Below are 16,224 nucleotides of genomic sequence, written 5' to 3'. Positions count from 1 at the left end.
AAATCAGGTTTTAAGGTATGTGCCATAACTACTGATGAAGAGGCCTATTTCTCAAGTAGTGATTGCTTGTGTCCTACCATTGTGGTTTCTGCTACATCTGTGTAGAACTTGTACTATAATTTACTTAAAGTATTTTTTAAGTTGACTTCCTTGTACTTTAAATTTATGTGAATAGTGAACTGTGGCATCACTGTAAATGGAATCGAGAAACTAATTCTGTTTTTCTTTTATATATATATATATAATGTATATTTTATTGCACTTTAGATTCTGGGGTACATGTGCAGATCATGCAGGATTGTTGCATAGGTACATACACAGCAATGTGGTTTGCTGCCTCCATCCCCCTGTCACCTATATCTGGCATTTCTCCCCATGTTATCCGCTCCCCAACCTCTCTACTCGCCGCTCTCCCTCCCCTATTCCCCTCAACAGACCCCAGTGTGTGATGCTCCCCTGCCTGTGTCCATTTGTTCTTACTGTTCAACAGCCGCCTGTGAGTGAAAACATGCAGTGTTTGATTCTCTGTTCTTGTGTCGGTTTGCTGAGAATGTTGGTTTCCAGATTCATCCATGTCCCTACAAAGGACATGAACTCATTGTTTTATATGGCTGCATAGTATGCCATGGTGTATATGTGTCACATTTTCCTTGTCCAGTCTATCATCGATGGGCATTTGGGTTGGTTCCAGGTCTTTGCTATTGTAAACAGTGCCTCAATGAACATATGTCTGCATGTGTCTTTATAATACAACGATTTATAATCCTTTGGGTATATACCCAGTAATGGGATTGCTGGGTCAAATGGACATTAAACAAAGCAAATGATTCTTTACAGAGGGGGAAAATAAGATTCCCTGAACTACTGAAGTCATCTTGTATCACTTAGTACTTTTCTACATGTGCTTATACTTAAACAGATCACACAGGCACTGAAGGAAGATGTGAGATGGGTGATGGAGATGAAAAAGGAATGGACATTTTTCATTTATAGTTTCTGATAGAAACAAACAATTTTAAAACTAGAATAAGCTTCGAAAACATCTAATCTAACTGACTCATCTCACAGATGAGAAAACAATCTTACAGCTGGACTAGCTGCTTTCCAAAATCTCACCACTGGTTAGTTAATTCAACAGGCACTTACCAACAGATACTAAGTGCCAGACACTCTTCTAGGAGCTGGGAATACAGTAGTAAATAAAGCAGACAAAAATCCTTATCTTCTTAGAGTTTACGTTCCAGCGATGAATAGAACCCCTTTCCTTGGGTCTGTGTTCAGTCATGTATTATTTTAATGAGCTACAGACTACAAAGGACAGCACCTGAGCACTTTAGTAACTATCCGCATCTTGTCCTTCAACACTTAGGAATCAAGTTCTTCTCTGTGTAAAATCAGTCCAGTGTTGTAATCTCAGTCTAACCTACCTGAAATATGCCAGCTCACTTCGTATTTCCTAATGGGGCTACTTTCCATGCTTTTAAGCTCTATCCTTATAAAGGGAAATATCTCTCATTTTTACAACAAAGTGCCAATGACCAACGACATTATTTAGAATTTTCTTGAGTGTAGGTGGCCTCTGGTTCCTGCACACATCAGTGCCTGTAGACAGGGTCTCTTGCTTCTTATCTCATTTAGCTTTAGGATTGAGCTCCCGCCCTATTTTGGTCTCTCTTGGTGTATCACTTACCCAAGGTGTTTGTGCTGTTTATCTGTACAAGCTGCTATATCCCAGCCCCGTCTCTGTTTAGATCTGAAAACTCTTACCCAACCAAGCCCCCTCTGGTCTGAGGAAAAGAAGACTCGACTCTGACATTCCAATCTTAAAAGCCAACTCTGTTCCTGACAGCTTCGATGTTTTTTACAGGCATAACCACCCCCAGAGAGGCAGAAAAGGTAGGATGGAAGAAATCATCAGAATGAGTTTGGGCATGCAGTTGACTCTCCTTTTTGTCTTTAGATCAGTGGAATTAGTGAACACTGCTATGAACTCATGGAATTTTCAGCCTTTGGAATTCCCAGACGTCTTCAAGTTGTCTTTGAAGAATTCTTATTTTACAGTGTGTGTTTTTCCTTAGAAAAGGAGAAAAACAGAGTGCATCTTGTTAGTGGGATAGCTAAGATTTAAGGATAACTCCCTTTTATTATGGGATTGCAGGCATAATGTTTGGCACTTCATCATTTTCATCTTCACAACAATCCAGTGATATATGAATTATATGCGACCTCATGCTACAAATAAGGAAGTAGAATCTTGGAGAGGCCACATAGTTTCACTATCATCAAATAACCAGTATGTGATTGGGTCAAGATCCATTTCCATTTGCTACCAGTGAAACTCTTCTACAATATAGCTCATTAGTATCAGTGTTGGGAAAAAATTATAAATACAAAAATATGTGTAAAACATATCAAGTGTAGGATTTTTCCTCATACAATCATCTTATAGCTGAACAAACTGAGTCAGAAACTGAAATTTGTCCCAAAATCACTAAGTAAAGTGGTGGTCTGAATTAGAATCCTAATCTTTTGAATTTTATTCCAAGCTTCTTTTCAACACAGCATTTTAATTCCAAGAAAAAATGACTCAAATTGGCTAGAATTTTTTGGTTAAAACTCAGTGTTTTTACAGTTATAACAGAAGATTTTTTTTTTTTATAATCCAGTATTAAAACTCTGCTCTTAAAATCCTCTAAATTAAACAAATTTTACTCAAATATTTGAATGTCTTTTATTGATTATATTATGCTTTTTTATTGCTACCTGGATATTTCAAATAAACTATTCTATTGCCAGACCAAAATAAAAGATAAACTATCTTTTTTTTTTTTTTTTCAAATTCAAAGAAGTTGTTTGGTCTATCTAGACTATTATCCTGAAAGATCTATAGATGTTTCATAGGTGAGAATAAAATAGAAAATGCCATTTTCCTCATAGTATTCTGTTAGGATGTTCCATTTGAAAGAAAAAAAATCAGTTTAAGGAGCTGCATAATCATTAAACAAGCTTGTTTCAGTCACTATCACTGCAAATGCAATTAGGGCCAATTCTCCTGAGTCTATGCTAATGGAAGGAGGGTGTAACATGCATGGTTGACAGGCTCAGATAATCTGAATAACTGATTTTCAACATTTCCCCCTACTAAACCTATTTACCAGAGTTGCTAGCAAGTAATGGAAACTGCCCATTCTCGTTTCCTTCCTCTCCTCCCCACACCCGGCGCCCCAACCCAGTCACCCTTTGATGGAGATGTTAGCAAGCAGTGAACAGGCCAGAAAGCTGTGGGAGGAAGAATAAAGAAGGAAAGTCAGTCAATCTTTGAATAAATAAAAGCTATTTTTATGTGATGCTTCTGCAATGGAAGGTCCTGACATGTAGAATATTGTCTGGGTTAATATTCTTATATATACTTGTATGATAAACCCACCTCAAATAATAGTTTTGTTAAATTACTATAGGTAAGCAAAATAGCAATTCATTTTCTTTGTTCAAAAATATTAAAAGTTACAGATGTGGTTGAAGTTTCTTTTGACATTTACTTTCAATCTCAGACCTGCCTCCTTACTCTAAAGGAGACTCATCACTCTGTTACTACTTCTTATTATACAAAATGTCTAGATTTTTGTCCAGGCTTTTTCTATAAATTTACATAGAAATTTAGTCTGAGAAAATAAGCATGTTCTTTTGCTTTTACAGTAATAATAGCCTACCTAATGGTTTAGCTATGTGGGGTGACATTGCTATGCATTGCCCGAATCCCCCTTCAATGAAGGACTCATTGCCTCATCAGGGAATACTGTCAGTAGACTGTCTGCATCTCTCAGCCCCCGCTGGGACTACCTGGGCTGCAATAGCCCTCTCACCCTCAGGCTCACCCCCAGGCTCACCCCTGCAGAGACAGGCAATGGTCAGTGACTGATCCAGTTCCATTTGGTACCAATGTACTAGTTTCCATGCAAGTTCATTGTAAGACAAAAATGTCATGTTAGCACAAACTGGGGCAACTCAGAAAGATCTTTCTAGCCTCAGAGCTGCCTGTGGGGTGGCTGAGGCTGCTGTGGAGCCCATGTCATAGCTCAACTTCTCCCTTTTCCCAATCCTGCTTCCTTAGATGTTGATGCCAAGAATTTTCCTAATAAACTTCCAGGACAGTAACCTCCATCTCAGAATCTGCTTCCCAGGGAACCACCCTATGATATGTCACTTGCTTAATTTTTCACAGAATGATATGTCCTGGAAGGCCCATTTGCTAGCAAACATAGACCTACCTCATTATTTTATTATTGTATTTGTGTCAGAACTGGGATGTTGTTCATCAAAGCCCTGGTTTCCTGTCTTCCTGAACCTGCATCTAGACTACATCATGAATAACTATGACTAAACTAGTGTATTGTATCCAATGGACTGTGAAGAGAAGTGATGTATGGTACTCTCAGGCCCAGTCTGTTGAAACTTCATGACATTTTCCATATCCTTTCTCATCCTCTGTGTGCTAACGAGATGCAAAGGGTCTAGCAGAAGTTTCCAAGGTCCTAAGGACAGCAGAGCCACAGAAGCCTCGGTCACTGAATCAGCACACTGAAGGCTGACCTTGAACCTCCACGTCAATTTGTTAACCTGCTGAAATATGTAGGGGCATTCATTACGGGCACTAACCTCTCCTACTTAAAAGTGAAAGAACTCTTTGTCTGTTTCTGGTTTCTCACAATTACCAGACACATTGTTCTGAATATTTTGTACATTATCTCCTTGGGTGCGTTTCCCTCGTGTAAATAGTAAAAGAAGTGGACTTGCTAGGTATTGAAATACACAAGCTTTAAAATTCAATCACTATTTTTGTACCATTGCCCAAAGTGGTTATACCAATTTGTATTCCTACTAAGCGTGCATGGAAATATCTCTTTCTCATAGCTTTCAAATGTGGGAGTATGCCAGGCACTCTCCTAAGTATTTTACCTGCATTGAAGTACTTGAGCCTCAAAGTAACTCTCTGAAGTGTAAATTTATATTACTTAGCTCTGCTTTTCAGATGAGAAAACTGAGGTGGATAATTTACAGCTGAAAGAGCTACGATACAAGCCTAAGGTTGTCTGACTCCAGATTTAGGGCTAGATTTCTTTTCTCTTACATTCTATTGCTCATATACAATTCTCATTCAAAGTTAGAAGCTGTCAGGTAAATTAATTAAATTTTATTATACTTCATTGGGGAGAATTAAGGACTATAGTGGTCTTTGTGTATGGGGATTAATTGGACATGAGGAGGGATCATTCATAAATGTCAAGGGTCTATTTTCATGGGTCAAACAGTTTGCAGGAGCATTTTAAGCCTTCTATCTCAGCTTTGGAAACAAAGTATGAAAGTATTCAGATCTATAAGTCATTTAAAAGGTTTTTCTAAAAATTAAAACAAAATCTAATAAAATCTGCATTCTGGATGGCTGCTTGCAAAGCGGCTGTAATTACTTGGCCAAATCACATCTTGCTTAGTGTTCCTCCCTGAACTTCCTTTGTCCTCGAGTTGAAAATAATGCAGAGGAGGTCTGTGTGGGTCTGGGACAAGATGGAATTTGGACCAGCTGTTTTCAAAGGTTACATTGAAAATCAAAGGCTAAAGGGGGTTACTGTGAAAACTGCTTTCTAAAGTGGGAATCTCCCCATCATATCACGTGTCTATACCAAGAACTATGGCAGCGATGAAACTGGTAACACACAAATCTTCACAAGATGAATAAAATGTTAGGCCTTATAGACAAGGCACAGGCACACATTTGACTTCCTGAATTCCTTCCATTTTTGTGGTTTTTGAGGTTACAATAGAATTCAAGTCTCTCTGAGTTCATGTTCATCTAGTTTTGACAAAATATGACTTCCTGTGTCAGTGAAAGAAGGTTTTGATTTACAAAATAGTTTCACTAACTGTAAATGAATCAAAGTTAGATTTTTCTTAAAATATGCAGGGGTCAAAAATCTGGGCATGAAACAAGCAATGGACTGCTTTGGGATTTCCTTGGGTCTTACCATGTTGAAAATCCCTGAGTTCCTATAAATTCCAAATTTGTTAAGGGGGCAAGAGGGCAGAGGAGAAAAAGATAAAAAGGACTAAATGGGTATATGTAATTACTGGGCAGAAAGCTTAAACTTGGTCTCTCCTCAAGCAAATGTATCCCTTAATGCTGTTATCCTCTTTCTATAATGATGTACATTCATTCATTTAGCCAACATCTACTGTGCTTACTACATGTCAAGCATAGTTAGACACTTATTCTACAGGGGTGTGTGTGTGTGAAATAAACACACACAGTCTTTGAGTGGAGAGAACACAAAATATATAAGTTGGTACAATTATTGTTAAGTAAGTGTTTGCAAACTGAGTTGCTATGAAAAAATTAATTGGGGTACATCAATTCTGAATGAAAGGAGAGACCTATGTAGATAAAATCCTTAAAGGAGACGTGTCTGCAGAGGCACAGTTTGAACAGAGACAGATGCAGAATGAGTCAGGGGTGAAATTTCTCAGGCTGAGAGGCTGCTCACATGAAAACTGTAGGACAGGGAAGAGCTTGGGATAACCAACTGGAGGCAAAAACATACTGGGACAGTGGCTCAAGCAGGAGGTGGAGAGGGAAGCAGGGGCCAGGGAGTCCCAGACAGTGGAATGATCCCGGAGAGTCTTAAGCAAAGAGATGACATGGTCAAATTCACATTTTAAAAATATCTCTCCAGCTGCAATGCTCACACTCTATTTGAAGGAAAAGGGGGTTGAGAGAGTATGTTGGAAGTAGGGAAATGACATAATGGGTGACTGCAATAGCTGAAGCACTGCAAGGCAGAAGAGCAAAAGTGAGATGTATTTGTATATCTGTGCTTTGTTATTGTCTGTACTCATTTGGACCTCTGTCAAAGCTGCCATGAAAGTGAAATACTGTATGAATCTGACTGTATAGTGTGAATCCCATTAAGCTTTCTCAGGAAAGAATAATCAGGCAAGCTGAAAGTCCATTATTTTGACTTTAAGCTCTGTTGATTGTCTGAGACAGAGTATCCAAAGTGCCTAGATCTGTGATTATAGCAATGTGCTATATATATTATATAATGTGTGTATATATATTATATAATGTGTGATTATAGCAACTTCTGAGATTTTGCAAGTGTTCCCATGTGACATGTGGTACATGAGGTTGCCATGGCAGTGAGCTCCTCCAGCAAGGATATTAGGAGGTATGCTTGCCCGGTTCTCTTTTCCATTTCCTTGACGTGAGATTGAATGGAGAAGTCAGAGAGTAACAAGTGTAAGGAGATTCTGATTTTTCTGTGTTTATGCTCATGGAATATCTGAAAAGAAACGGAGGCATGACATCCATTTTTTCAAATGGCAGTGTGTGGGGCTTAAGAGCTGTTTATTTTAAAGCTCCAGTGGAGATTTTTGACTGGCTTTTACATATCCCAGTGTTTGTGGATATGCTCCATCACAAGCAGACATCTTGAAAGCTGTATTGGACCAAACTCTGTTTTATTTTAGTATTTATCCACCAAAGATGTCCATGAAGTTTCTAATGTTTATGTGTGAACTGTTTTGGAGAAAGTAGGGAATTGGAAGTCCTGTGCAGTAGGATTGCCAGGCACTGGTTGAACGTATATTTGATTTCTGTAGCCATGAATTTAGTGATGCCAATCAGCACTTTTGCTTTTAAATAGTCACATTGTCATATTTTTCTAAGGCAAATAATATCTTCAATAGGAATTGATTTTATTTTCCATGGTATCTGTGATTTGAGTTTTTCTTTCATTGAGTGGTATTATTTGAGCATCTATTTTGAGCCAAACACTATGTGGACGGAATAAACTAAGGGGAGCAGAATGAGGAAATGAAAAGGACAGAACGTAGGGTTAAAAAGTAACTCAAGAAATGGAACTTTAAAATCCCCTTGGCATTCACTTCCCAGTCTTTCATTTTCTAGCTACATGACCTTAGATGAGTCACTTCATCTATGCTTTTGTTGATCATTTTAAATTTGAAGTCTTAATTAAACTACAGAGTCTTTAGTGGCCTTTAAGGGAAATATGTAATCAAAATGCTAGTTATGACACATAAATTATATTTCAAATATCTTTGAAACAGGTCATCTCCAAGGATCTTGGTCTTATTTAATAGGTAGCCACAGCCAGTAACTTTGATAAAGTTCTCTCTAGAGGTTGAGAACTTGGTGAGGGTTTTTGTTTCCAAAAGAAAAAAAAGAAATTGCTGTTAGTGGGCTTAGTTGCTCTGAATTTTTGCTGTCTCACCTAGAAGATGGGTGTAGAAACTTGGGAACTTAGAGAGAGAGAGAGAGAGAGAGAGAGAGAAAATATGTATGTGTGTGTGTGTGTGTGTGTGTGTGTGTGTGTGTGTGAGAGAGAGAGAGAGAGAGAGAGAGAGAGAGAGATGTTGAGTTAAATGTGGGCAATGTTAACCATTTGTCCTTTTTTAACACCAAAATTAAAAAGCAGTTAGAACAAAGAAATCAAAGCCCCACCTCATTGGCTTTTACTTTTTGAGTCCCCATGCTGACATAATCCCAAGTGCTAATTTAGTCAAGTATGGCTAATCCTCTAGAAGCCTCAGCAGTCAGCCAGGTAATTTAGGGCCACTCTACAGAACTCTCAATTTAATTTTTCAGATTTTTCAAGGAGAAGGATAAAAGTGTTCACCCTATAGAACAGAAACCACACTGAATGACTTGAAATAATGTAGAACTTCCTATCATTGATGATGATGCACCAACCTTTCCAACTCCATTATCAAGAGCTGTGGTTCTTAATCAGAGGCAACTTTGTCTCTCAGTTTACATATACAATGTCTAGATACATTTTAATTTCCGTGATTGTGAGGTGGAGGTAGGTTGAGGCCAGGAATGCTGCTAAACATCCAAAAATGCACAGGAGAGTCTCTCACAACAAAGAATTATCTGAACTAAAATGTCATTAGTGATAGTGCTGAAGTTGAGAAACTTATGTCTGAATTGCCCCTTTAACCCCATAATCAAATATGTCTGTTTCTTGGGATTGTAAGCATGCTAAAAGAAAAAGCTGGCTGAGTGTTGGGGCTCACACCTGTAATTCCAGCTTTTTGGGAGGCCAAAGAGGGCAGATCGCTTGAGCCTAGGAGTTCAAGACCAGCCTTGACAACATGGCAAAACCCCGTCTCTATTAAAAATACAAAAATTTAGTTAGGCGTGTGGTCCCAGCTACTTGGGAGGCTGAGGCAGGAGGATTGCTTGAGTCTAGGAGGCAGAGATTGTGGTGAACTGAGATCATGCCTTTACATTCCAGCCAGGGTAATAGAGAGAAACCCTGTCTCAAAAGAAAAAAAAAAAAAAAAAAGCTAAAAAATTTAGATTTTTAACAGAGTATACCAATAGCTTTCTAAAGCAAAGTGCTTTCTAGTTTGTAAAATCAAATGTAAAACATGGTCCATTTACAATACGAATGATATCTTTTATATATATAAGGTATTTTAGAGTATGCAAAAATAGTCACAAATCATCATATTTGAACATCACTTCAATCACATTAAAGAGTTATACCTGGCATCATAATCATTTTATAGAAAGAAAATTATTCTTACCTATTGCATCCCTTGAAATGGCTTTTCAACTTGTTATAACACCTTAATTATTGAGGAGTCACCGACAAATCTGTCATGTGTCAAGTATTTCTAGAAGGAAATAAAGGCAGGGTGTGGGCTATTCACATCTCTCTCTCACTGGTCATGAGTGAATGAACGAATTTACCCAGGAGGAAATGGAATTTTAGAGACTGACTTGCAACTGGTAAATTATATGGTATGTGTCACAATTGTGCCACATGCCTGATTTATAAACATCCATATTTTTGAAAGGCAAAGAATGAATTAGAAATGATTTTCTTTCTTGAATTACCTTGTTTTATAGAAAGTGGTACTGAGGGGGTGATGGTCATGAAAATTCCTGGCCTCTGATCTATTCTTTGTATAGCTTTTACTATGCTGTGATCCATAGAGCATAACTTGAAAATTTAGTAAAGAAAAGATCAGGGAAATCAGATGCTGAGCTGTTGTTCAGGTCCCCTTGGCAAACTAAAAATATATGAATATAAATGTGTCAAGTTCATTAGACACTCAAAGGGCTCCCTTTGATTCTAGAAATGCCTTAAGGGCAGAAATCGCTGAGAGATAATCAGGCCAGAGACAAGGCTTCAGAAGAATCTTTGCTGAATGTGAAAGGAGTTCTTGCCTCATTCAGGACTGGCGCTGAACACACTGCTTTTTGAACCCTGGCTTTAGGAGGAGGCAGACTTGGGGTGAAATGTTGGTTTCACTGCTTGCTAGGTATTGGAAATTGTTGAAATTATAGTATGATGCTGCTCCCTCATCTGTTAAGTGGAGATGATACTTCTTGGGGCAGCAGTGAAGATTAAAGATGTGATGTAATAGACTTAGCATGGAATTTGAAATCCTTCTCAAAGGGGCTGTGAAGTTCTCATTTATGGCCCTACTTGCTGGTATGATCTCTTTTTGTGGTACTTGTTCAGTATACATATATATTCTCTCTTCCCTGTGCCCAATACCACTGTCCTCAATCAGACCTTTGACAGGTTTTGCAAACCTCCTGTGAATGTGATCATACCCCACCTGTACTTACAAGCCTTCAAAGACTCTTACTTCTCTAAAAGAGCATCTCTCTTTGCCTGCCCTTTCAGTGTTGCGGTTCCCTCTCTCTCACACTCCCTGATGCTGTACTTTATTAAGGACAGTGTGCATCAATATTCATAGCAGCCCATTCAAAATAGCCAAAAAGTGGAGACAACCCAATTGCCCATCAACAAGTGAATGGATAAACAAAATGTGGCATATTCATCCAGTGGAGTATTATTTAGCTCTGAATGAAATTGTGCACATGCTACAGAATGGAAGAACCTTGGAAATACTATGCCAAGGGAAACAAGCCAGCCACAAAAAAACTAATACTGCATGATTCCACTTATAGGTATATCATCCTGACTTAAAGACGAGAAATCTGAAGCATAGGGAGGTTAAATAACTTAAGTTTATCCATCCATGGCAGAACCAGGACTTAAACCCAAGGCAGTCAAATTTAAAGCCATATCCTTAATATAACTGTCTTCAGTAGTCCACAAGTACCTTATCATAAGACAGACTTTTTCCCCCACATTTTTAAGTTTCTGAGCTGGGGATCCATCTCACAATGTATCTCCTAGTTGAGTGTTTTCCCTGCACCTTAGTTTGATGAATGGCGTCTGTCATAGTCAGAAAATAAAGAATGTAGCAGATGCACAAAATCAGTTTGTTAAAATGTGATCTGCCTTATGATGACCAAAAACTAGCCCTTAGGTACAGATCTAAATGAAAAAATCAGGAACTCAGGTGAGTTGTATGCAGGAGAGAATTTTCTAGCAGCCCTCACTGAGACACCCTTGAGATCAGAAAACCTTGGCTATCAGAGAACAGACTTGGAGAATATGCCTAGGTGATTTTAGAAAGTTTAAGCCATTCTGTGTACATTTTGGTTACCCCTAGTATAGCCACCTTTCTCTATGGCGTGTGCTTCTTTCCCTTCTCAGGGGCAATCTCTGCCCCCATTACGAAGAGCTGAGACCCTCTGTGGCCCCTGGTTCTTTCTATGGGTAGCACCATCTTGCTTCAACTCACACTGTTGCTTCTTTGTCAGTTCTACAGTTGCCCTCAGCGACTGCAGAAAATAGGAGTGAACATCTTGGAGTTCAAACACAATGAAAGATCTAAATCCATGACCCCCTGTAAAGATCCTAAGAGATGCTGTGGAATGCAAACTCCACCAGTGAATCAAATCTCTGGTGTTCTGAAAGACTTACCTAACAACCTTGAATCATTAGGCATCATAACCAAGAGGTAGGCCAATTTCTCTGCTGTAAAACCTGCTTTTCATAAAAATAGGCATTCTTGATGTCCTGGGCAGAATTAAATGACCTGAATGCAACTGTGCAACAAAAGAAATAATAGCTAAGACTTTTTACCAGTGATTTTTTTTTCCCCTAGAGAATGTCTTGCATGTTCCCAGATTTAGGTCTGGAGAATTTACTTATAATAATAATTAGACATTACCACAACAACGGCAATGTTTAAAAATTGCTAGTAGCAAAAGTCACTTCCCAAGTAAATATTTTTGTTGAAAAAAATACATGTAATTTTTCAAAGTATACAAAAACATATATGGTTACCTTAAAATATCCTAAAACCTTTCCAATTATTACTGATAACATAAATCAATGATTCAGCAGAAGCGAGGCGTGGTGGCTCACACCTGTATTCCAGCACTTTGGGAGGCTGAGGCAGGTGGGTTGCTTGAGGTCAGGAATTTGAGACCAGCTTGGCCAACGTGGTGAAACCCAATCTCTTAAAAAAAAAACATAAAATTTGCCAGGCATATTGATGCACACCTGTAATCCCAGCTACTGGGAAGGCTGAGGCAGGATAATTGCTTGAACTCAGGAGGTAGAGGTTGCAGTGAGCCAAGATCGGGCCATTGGACTCCAGCCTGGGCGATGGAGTGAGACTCTGTCTCAAAATAAAAAATTAAAAGCACTAGAAATTTCATTGTGATGGAGTCACAACAAATATACAGGTTGACCGGACTGATACCATCTTAAAAAGAAGAGATATGAGCTTCTGTTTACAAAGGGCCTTGAATTACTCTAATCATCAAATATTCATGCTGTAAAAACTCTGCAAAATGCATGTTCCTAAATAAATGTCAAGAGTTTAGATGGCATTCAGTGAATGATTCCCAGATGAGCACAAACTGTGTTTCTTTAATTAAAAGCAAGCAAAAATGATAACTAATTAAATGTCATGACACAACAGGAAAATGTGGGAAAGAAAGAGCTCTATAGGAAACTGTACCAGAGAACTGGAATCTGAATTTGAGGACAGAGGCCTACATGGAAAGTTAAGGGCAACTTCCACTACTGCAGAGCCAGGTTCAACAATGCCAAATAGTAAAACTCTAGCAAGAATGCGTCCACAGAGGGGAGCTTTAGTGTCCCTTTAAAAGGAAGGAAACCATAGTAAATTTAATTGTCAATATACGTTACTATTATTAAAAATAATAATAACTAGCACTGCATGAGTGCCTCCTCTGTGCCTGGGAGTTTGCTGAGCACTTTACTGAACACTATCTATCTCACAGAATTAAGCTTGTGTTGAGGGCACTAGCAAAGCGCACAACATCCTTTTTTTTTTTTTTTTTGCAAGAAATTGATATTTTGCATGTCTAAAAAAGCATTGAATGAGTCTCAGAGGAAAACTTGGAATGTTGCTGAATCGGTATTGTTTTTATCTTATATTATGTAACGGGAAAGAGTAGGCAGCACAGCAATTTTTTCGTTATTCAAAAGCTCTGAAGCTTTGGCCCTAGCCACTAGGTTTCCACTGCCATTCCTTTTTAAAATAACAGCCATGAGATAATTCCACGAGGAGGAGCAAATGAAGGCATATAAGTTTAAGTGAGATTGGACACAGGTCTCCCTTCTATCCTGAACTTGCTCTGAACCACTTGACTGGAACATCTCCTGTCCATCCTGGGTGCACTGCCCTTTGCAAATCTCCCTTGTTTTGATCTGAACTTTGTGTCTGATTCCATATCATCACTCTCTGGGATCATTCTACCCAGGTTGAAAACACACATCCCACTTCCAGGCATCTGCTTCATGTTTCCTGGATGATCCAGTAATGTGTTTGTTTAGCTCACTTCTAGTTAGGCTATAGATTTTGCTGGTGGCCTGTTAAACACCGGCCTCAGAATGTTTGTTTTTTTAAGTTTTTGTCTTATCTCACTTCCTCTGAAAAGGCCTCACTTTTCACAGCTTGGCTGAAGCCTGAATAAGCAACTCTTCTGTGAGCCCTGCCTAGATATCTTGCCAAAATGTGAGGTTAAACTATTTGCAGTTGGAAAATCATAACCATTCTGCATTGTAGCATTTCGATCAAATGGCAAAGAGAGCAATCCAAGAACATGGACAAGAGTACAGTAAACTGCCCTAGCGGTGATCTGTTTGCCTCTCCCACACGGCATCTTACAAGCGCATAGACATGTGATGGAGTTCGCTGATTCTTAAATGCATGGGAAGCACCTGGGGAACTTGTGGAAATGCAAATTCCCAGACCACATCCTCAGAGATTCAGACTCAAAACAGCTGCAGAGGGGGGCCTGGAACGCTGCCTTTTTTTTTTTTTTTTTTTTTTTTGATATGGAGTCTCTCTCTGTCACCCAGACTGGAGTGCAATGGCACGATCTCGGATCACTGCAACCTCCGCCTCCCAGGTTCAAGCCATTATCCTGCCTTAGTCTCCTGAGCAGTTGGGATTACAGGCGCAAACCACCACACCTGGCTCATTTTTGCATTTTTAATAGAGACGGGTTTTGCTATGTTTATCAGGCTGGTCTCAAACTCCTGCCCTTGTGATCCACCCGCCTGGGCCTCCCAAAGTGCTGGGATTACAGGTGTGAGCCACTGAGCCCAGCCAGAACTCTGTTTCACAAACAATCCCCCCCATCATTTTGATGAAGTGGTTTGTAGATGCAATAATGAAGAAAACCCCAGTAAAGTGGTTAAAATCAGACACTCGAATGTCTCCGATCTGGCTTTGATTCCTAGCTCAAACATTGCATAAATGAGTAAAACTTCTGAACTTATTTTTTTCACAAGCTGATAAAATGAAAATGTTTGTTTTCATTTCAATGGGCTTGACACAATGTGAACATTTAATAAATGGTAGCTTTAATTTTTGAATCATTGTTTTCTAAAGAAACACGAAGGAACCATAGCTACAAACATTAATAGTCTTCTATGAGGGGAAAGTGATCTTCAGTTTATGTAAATCTAGAGGAAAAACTTGAATGAAATCATGAAAGACAGAAAGCAAATGTCTAGCTCTGTTATTCCGATGATCTACAGCACATACCTGGAAAGCATGGTTCCCTCTCCAGCCCCATCTCCACTCAGTATCCTTCTGAGGTGTCTTAATTTCCTTTCTTCAGGGAGGTGGCCTTCCTGACCCCTATATTAAATACACAGTGCCAGTTTCTTCTTCCTGATGCCTTCATTACATGTTATTGTTAATTGTCTTCTAATTAATAGTCTTCTTAGTTAATAGTTAATTAATAGTTGATGTCTGTCTTCCTGCTAGTCTGAGCTCCATCAGAGGATGGGGTCTTGTTGCCTATACACAGCCTTATTTCCAAGGTTCATAGTATGAAACTGATATATATCTTTTGTGAGAATAAATAATCATAAGAAAGATTTTTTAAAAAAATTCAATTATGGAATGGAAAGTCTTGAGGGATACGGACTTACCTGTCATAGCAGATCCATTCAAAGGTACCTCTTGGATATCTTGCCAAGGAAATCAGTGAACTTGGTGACTCTCAAGTTTTTTTTTTTTTCCCCAATTAGCCAAATCATTTTCTGGAGCACCTGAAGAAAATCTTGGGTAGTTTCTTGAAGAAGGACAAAGTCCTGATGGCTCTGTTTTGCCATTTGCATGGAGCTAGACAAATTGCACAAGGAAACACTAGATGACAACATCAACTTTAATTAGGTCTCAGTGAAACACCTAAAGGTACTATTTAAATGATGTCCTGCTTCAGCCCACAGGACCTCCAGATGGTGAAAGGGAGAATTAATGGGGTAGGGACAGAATGATTTTATTTATCAATCTAGTCCCAGCTCTGCTGTACTCAAATGCTTTTTTCCTTATTCACATGCAGAAATTTTAACTTGGCATTAATATCCCCACACAGGAAAGGTGATTGGCCAGCTGAAAGAATTAAGCTTTCTAGCAGACCTGGTCTCAAAAGTTGGAGAAACTGCAAAAATCACACATTATTTCAAGTCTGGAAAAGCTGAGCTAATATTTTTTCTCCATTGTCTTCTCTTTTCTGGTTCTGGCCAAAAACAGAAAGCCCCTTTTATATCCTTTTAAATGTGTTTCTTGGGGAAAAAAGATACTTTCCAAGTGGAAGTAGAAACAGAAAATAAATGCAAAATTATATTTCTTTTGGCATGCAGACTTCATGTGAATTCTGCTCAGATGGATGGAGTTTCCATTACTGCAAATAAAGGGCTACCTGGAAGCTTAGAAAAAGTGAGGTAAAGAAGATACAAGATTCTTAGCCCTATGTTCGTAATCAATTTAGTTCTTATTACA

General features: G+C 38.7%; 1 long non-coding RNA gene across 2 annotated transcripts in view; it reads right to left on the bottom strand.

Annotated features, from left to right (window-relative positions):
- Positions 1-433: 433 nt before the first annotated feature.
- The window catches only part of LOC105728951 (uncharacterized), a 322,271-nt gene continuing 306,480 nt past the window's right edge, over positions 434-16,224 (bottom strand). Inside the window, exons 8-12 of one of the 2 annotated variants that reach the window (XR_002479299.2) lie at positions 15,372-15,564; positions 14,980-15,075; positions 11,871-11,995; positions 9,607-9,696; positions 434-2,073 (exon numbers count right to left, since the gene is read on the bottom strand). This is a non-coding gene — a long non-coding RNA (uncharacterized LOC105728951). Of the gene's footprint in view, positions 2,074-3,236; positions 3,280-9,606; positions 9,697-11,870; positions 11,996-14,979; positions 15,076-15,371; positions 15,565-16,224 lie in introns of those variants that run through there. The other variant, XR_002479296.2, reaches the window with a different exon arrangement.

Source organism: Aotus nancymaae, unplaced genomic scaffold, assembly GCF_030222135.1.
Source record: "Aotus nancymaae isolate 86718 unplaced genomic scaffold, 86718_ANA_hifiasm-v0.15.2.pri h1tg000067l, whole genome shotgun sequence".
In the NCBI taxonomy this organism is placed as follows: domain Eukaryota; kingdom Metazoa; phylum Chordata; class Mammalia; order Primates; family Aotidae; genus Aotus; species Aotus nancymaae.
This window is presented reverse-complemented; position numbering and strand designations above follow the sequence as displayed.